Genomic DNA, 6,833 nt, shown 5'->3' with positions numbered 1-6,833 from the left:
TCTGGTTGCAATTATTCCCGTTATACGATGCAAAAACTGTTGTATTTATATTGTATTTTATGCTTCGGGCGTTGACTTCTATGGCCCTAACTATTCGGTCTGGTGGAGCAACGCCCTCCGGTGTAGCCTAGGTTGCCCGAAACGTTGAAATGACCATTACCTTCACACTGTATGCGATTATTCATTTTATACGATGGTAAAACTGTTGTACATACATCGTATTTTATGCTTCTGGCGTTGACTTCTTAGGCCCTAACTATTCGATCTGGTGGAGCAACGCCCTAGGATGAAGCCTAGGTTGCACGGAACGTAGAAATGACCATAACTTTCATACTGGTAGCAATTATTCTTGTTATACGATGGAAAAACTGTTGTATTTATTTTGTATTTTATGCCTCTGGCGTTGACTCCTAAGGCCGTAGCTATTCGATGTGGTGGAGCAACGCCCTAGAGTGAAGCCTAGGTTGCCCGGAAAGTAGAAATGACCATTACCTCCACACTGATTGCAATTATTCATTTTATACAATGGGAAAACTGTTGTATTTATATTGTTTTTTATAGTTATGGCGTTGGCTTCTAAGGCCGTAGCTATTCGATGTGGTGGAGCAATGCCCTAGAGTGAAGCCTATGATGCCCGCAACGTAGAAATGACCATATCTTTCACACTGGTTGCAATTATTCCTGTTATACGATGGTAAAACTGTTGTATTTCTATTGTATTTTATGCTTCTGGCGTTGACTTGTTAGGCCCTAACTATTCGATCTGGTGGAGCAACGCCCAGGAGTGAAGCCTAGGTTGCACGGAACGTAGAAATGACCATTACTTCCTCACTGTTTGCAATTATTCATTTTACACAATGGAAAAACTGTTGTATTTATATTGTATTTTATGCTTCTGGCATTGACTTCTGAGGCCCTAACTATTCGATGTGGTGGAGCTACGCCATAGACCGAAACCTAGGTTGCTCGGAACGTAGAAATGACCATAGCTTTCACACCGGTTGCAATTATTTCTGTTATACAAGGGAAAAACTGTTGTATTTATATTGTATTTTATGCTTCTGGCGTTGACTTCTTAGGCCCTAACTATTCGATCTGGTGCAGCATGGCCCTAGAGTGAAACCTAGGTTGCCCGGAATGTAGAAATGACCATCACTTTCACACTGGTAGCAATTATTCTTGTTATACGATGGAAAAACTGTTGTATTTATATGGCATTTTATGCTTCTGGCATTGTCTTCTAAGGCCCTAACTATTCGATGTGGTGGAGCAACGCCCTAGAGTGAAGCCTAGGTTGCCCGGAACGTAGAAATGACCATAGCTTTCACACTGGTTGCAATTATTCCTGTTATACGATGGAAAAACTGTTGTATTTATATTATATTTTGTGCTTCAGGCGTTGACTTCTAAGGCCGTAGCTATTCGATGTGGTGGAGCAACGACCTAGGGTGAAGCCTAGGTTGCCCGGAACGTAGAAAGGACCATAACTTTCACACTGGTTGCAATTAATCGTTTTATACAATGAAAAAACTATTCTATTTATTTTGTATTTTATGCTTCGGGCGTTGACTTCTAAGGCCCTAACTATTCGATCTGGTGGAGCAACGCTCTAGAGTGAAGCCTAGGTTGCCCGGAACGTAGAAATGACCGTTACCTTCACATTGCTTGCAATTATACATTTTATACGATGGAAAAACTGTTGTATTTTTATTATACTTTATGCTTCTGGCGTTGACTTCTAAGTCCCTTGCTATTCGATCTGGTGGAGCAACGCCCTTGAGCGAAGCCTAGGTTGTCCGGAACGTAGAAATGACCATCACTTTCACTGGCTGCAATTATTCCTGTTATACAATGGAAAAACTGTTGTATTTTTTTGTATTTTATGCTTCTGGCGTTGACTTCTTACGTCCTAGCCATTGGATCTGGTGGAGCAACGCCCAGGGGTGAAGCCTAGGTTGCCGAGAACGTAGAAATGACCATTACCTTCACATTGCTTGCAATTATACATTTTATACGATGGAAAAACTGTTGTATCTTTATTGTATTTTAATCTTCTGGCGTTGACTTCTTAGGCCCTAATTTTTGATCAGGTGGAGCACCGCCTTGTAATGAAGCCTAGGCTGCCCGGAACGTAGAAATGACCGCTACTTTCACACTGTTTGCAAATATACATTATATACGATGGAAATGCTGTTGTATTTATATTGTATTTTATGCCTCTGCCGTTGACTTCTTAGGCCCTAGCTATTCGATATGGTGGACCAACGCCCTAGAGTGAAGCCTAGATTGACCGGAACGTAGAAATGACCATACCTTTCACACTGGTTGCAATTATTCCTGTTATACAAGGGAAAAACTGTTGTATTTATATTGTATTTTATGCTTCTGGCGTTGACTTCTAAGGCCCTATGTATTCGATCTGGTGGAGCAATGCCTCAGAGTTAAGTCTAGGATGCCCGGAACGTAGAAATGGCCATTACTTTCCCGCTGGTTGGAATTATTCGTTTTATACGATGGAAAAACTGTTGTATTTGTATTGTATTTTATGTTTCTGGCGTTGACTTCTAAGGCCGCAGCTATTCGATGTGGTGGAACAACGCCCTAGAGTGAAGCCTATGTTGCCCGGAACGTAGAAATGACCATTACCTTCACACTGTTTGCCATTATTCATTTTATACGATGGTAAAACTGTAGGATTTTTATTGTATTTTATGCTTCTCGCGTTGACTTCTAAATCCCTTGCTTTTCGATCTGGTGGAGCAACGCCCTCGAGCGAAGCCTAGGTTGCCCGGAACGTAGAAATGACCTGTACTTTCACACTGGTTGCAATTATTCCTGTTATACGATGGGAAAACTGTTGTACTTATGATGTATTTTATGCTTCAGACGTTGACTTCTAAGGCCGTAGCTATTCGATATGGTGGAGCAACGCCCTAGAGTGAAGCCTAGGTTGCGCGGAACGTAGAAATGACCATGCCTTTCACACTGGTTGCATTTATTCCTGTTATACGATGGAAAAACTGTTGTATTTATATTATATTTTATGCTTCAGCCGTTGACTTCTTATGTCGTAGCTATTCGATGTGGTGGAGCAACGCCCTAGAGTGAAGCCTAGGTTGCCCGGAACGTAGAAATGACCATCACTTTCACACTGGTTGCAATTATTCCTGTTATACGACAGAAAACTGTTGTATTTGTATTATATTTTATGCTTCGGGCGTTGACTTCTAAGGCCGTAGCTATTCGATGTGGTGGAGCAACGACCTAGGGTGAAGCCTAGGTTGCCCGGAACGTAGAAATGACCATCACTTTCACACTGGTTGCAATTATTCCTGTTATACGATGGAAAAACTGTTGTATTTATATTATATTTTGTGCTTCAGGCGTTGACTTCTAAGGCCGTAGCTATTCGATGTGGTGGAGCAACGACCTAGGGTGAAGCCTAGGTTGCCCGGAACGTAGAAAGGACCATAACTTTCACACTGGTTGCAATTAATCGTTTTATACAATGAAAAAACTATTCTATTTATTTTGTATTTTATGCTTCGGGCGTTGACTTCTAAGGCCCTAACTATTCGATCTGGTGGAGCAACGCCCAGGGGTGAAGCCTAGGTTGCCGAGAACGTAGAAATGACCATTACCTTCACATTGCTTGCAATTATACATTTTATACGATGGAAAAACTGTTGTATCTTTATTGTATTTTAATCTTCTGGCGTTGACTTCTTAGGCCCTAATTTTTGATCAGGTGGAGCACCGCCTTGTAATGAAGCCTAGGCTGCCCGGAACGTAGAAATGACCGCTACTTTCACACTGTTTGCAAATATACATTATATACGATGGAAATGCTGTTGTATTTATATTGTATTTTATGCCTCTGCCGTTGACTTCTTAGGCCCTAGCTATTCGATATGGTGGACCAACGCCCTAGAGTGAAGCCTAGATTGACCGGAACGTAGAAATGACCATACCTTTCACACTGGTTGCAATTATTCCTGTTATACAAGGGAAAAACTGTTGTATTTATATTGTATTTTATGCTTCTGGCGTTGACTTCTAAGGCCCTATGTATTCGATCTGGTGGAGCAATGCCTCAGAGTTAAGTCTAGGATGCCCGGAACGTAGAAATGGCCATTACTTTCCCACTGGTTGGAATTATTCGTTTTATACAATGGAAAAACTGTTGTATTTGTATTGTATTTTATGTTTCTGGCGTTGACTTCTAAGGCCGCAGCTATTCGATGTGGTGGAACAACGCCCTAGAGTGAAGCCTATGTTGCCCGGAACGTAGAAATGACCATTACCTTCACACTGTTTGCCATTATTCATTTTATACGATGGTAAAACTGTAGGATTTTTATTGTATTTTATGCTTCTGGCGTTGACTTCTAAACCCCTTGCTTTTCGATCTGGTGGAGCAACGCCCTCGAGCGAAGCCTAGGTTGCCCGGAACGTAGAAATGACCTGTACTTTCACACTGGTTGCAATTATTCCTGTTATACGATGGGAAAACTGTTGTACTTATGATGTATTTTATGCTTCAGACGTTGACTTCTAAGGCCGTAGCTATTCGATATGGTGGGCAACGCCCTAGAGTGAAGCCTAGGTTGCGCGGAACGTAGAAATGACCATGCCTTTCACACTGGTTGCATTTATTCCTGTTATACGATGGAAAAACTGTTGAATTTATATTATATTTTATGCTTCAGCCGTTGACTTCTAAGGCCGTAGCTATTCGATATGGTGGAGCAACGCCCCAGAGTGAAGCCTAGGTTGGGCGGAAAGTAGAAATGACCATTACTTCCACACTGTTTGCAATTATTCATTTTATACGATGGAAAAACTGTTGTATTTTTATTGTATTTTATGCTTCTGGCGTTGACTTCTAAGTCTCTTGCTTTTCGATCTGGTGGGGCAACGCCATTGAGCGATGCCTAGGTTACCCGGAACGTAGAAATGACCATTACCTTCACACTGTTTGCCATTATTCATTTTATACGATGGTAAAACTGTTGGATTTTTATTGTATTTTATGCTTCTGGCGTTGACTTCTAAATCCCTTGCTTTTCGATCTGGTGGAGCAACGCCCTCGAGCGAAGCCTAGGTTGCCCGGAACGTAGAAATGACCTGTACTTTCACACTGGTTGCAATTATTCGTTTTATACGATGGAAAAACTGTTGTATTTGTATTGTATTTTATGTTTCTGGCGTTGACTTCTAAGGCCGCAGCTATTCGATGTGGTGGAACAACGCCCTAGAGTGAAGCCTATGTTGCCCGGAACGTAGAAATGACCATTACCTTCACACTGTTTGCCATTATTCATTTTATACGATGGTAAAACTGTAGGATTTTTATTGTATTTTATGTTTCTCGCGTTGACTTCTAAATCCCTTGCTTTTCGATCTGGTGGAGCAACGCCCTCGAGCGAAGCCTAGGTTGACCGGAACGTAGATACGACCATTTCTTTCACACTGGTTGCAATTAATCCTGTTATACGATGGAAAAACTGTTATATCTTTAACGTATTTTATGCTTCGGGCATTGACTTCTATGGCCCTACCTGTTCGATCTGGTGGAGCAACGCCCTCGAGTGAAGCCTAGGTTGCCCCGTACGTTGAAATGACCATAACTTTCATACTGGTTGCAATTACTCCTGTTATACGATGGAAATACTGTTATACCTTTAACGTATTTTATGCTTCGGGCATTGACTTCTATGGCCCTACCTCTTCGATCTGGTGGAGCAACGCTCTAGATTCAAGCCTAGATTGCCCGGAACGTAGATATGACCATTACTTTCACACTGGTTGCAATTAGTCGTTTTATACGATGGAAAAACTGTTGTATTTATTTTGTATTTGGTGCTTCTGGCGTTGACTTCTTAGACCCTAACTATTGGATCTGGTGGACCAACGCCCTAGAGTGAAGCCTAGGTGGCCCGAAACGTGGAAATGACCATCACTTTCACTCTGGTTGCAATTATTCCCGTTATACGATGCAAAAACTGTTGTATTTATATTGTATTTTATGCTTCGGGCGTTGACTTCTATGGCCCTAACTATTCGGTCTGGTGGAGCAACGCCCTCGGGTGTAGCCTAGGTTGCCCGAAACGTTGAAATGACCATTACCTTCACACTGTATGCGATTATTCATTTTATACGATGGTAAAACTGTTGTACATACATCGTATTTTATGCTTCTGGCGTTGACTTCTTAGGCCCTAACTATTCGATCTGGTGGAGCAACGCCCTAGGATGAAGCCTAGGTTGCCCGGAACGTAGAAATGACCATAACTTTCATACTGGTAGCAATTATTCTTGTTATACGATGGAAAAACTGTTGTATTTATTTTGTATTTTATGCCTCTGGCGTTGACTCCTAAGGCCGTAGCTATTCGATGTGGTGGAGCAACGCCCTAGAGTGAAGCCTAGGTTGCCCGGAAAGTAGAAATGACCATTACCTCCACACTGATTGCAATTATTCATTTTATACAATGGAAAAACTGTTGTATTTATATTGTTTTTTATAGTTATGGCGTTGGCTTCTAAGGCCGTAGCTATTCGATGTGGTGGAGCAATGCCCTAGAGTGAAGCCTATGATGCCCGCAACGTAGAAATGACCATATCTTTCACACTGGTTGCAATTATTCCTGTTATACGATGGTAAAACTGTTGTATTTCTATTGTATTTTATGCTTCTGGCGTTGACTTGTTAGGCCCTAACTATTCGATCTGGTGGAGCAACGCCCAGGAGTGAAGCCTAGGTTGCACGGAACGTAGAAATGACCATTACTTCCTCACTGTTTGCAATTATTCATTTTACACAATGGAAA

The sequence above is a fragment of the Calliopsis andreniformis genome, unplaced genomic scaffold (genome assembly GCF_051401765.1).
Source record: "Calliopsis andreniformis isolate RMS-2024a unplaced genomic scaffold, iyCalAndr_principal scaffold0001, whole genome shotgun sequence".
Classification (NCBI taxonomy): Eukaryota; Metazoa; Arthropoda; class Insecta; order Hymenoptera; family Andrenidae; genus Calliopsis; species Calliopsis andreniformis.
The sequence above is the reverse complement of the archived record's forward strand: the minus strand, read 5'-3'. Positions refer to the sequence as shown.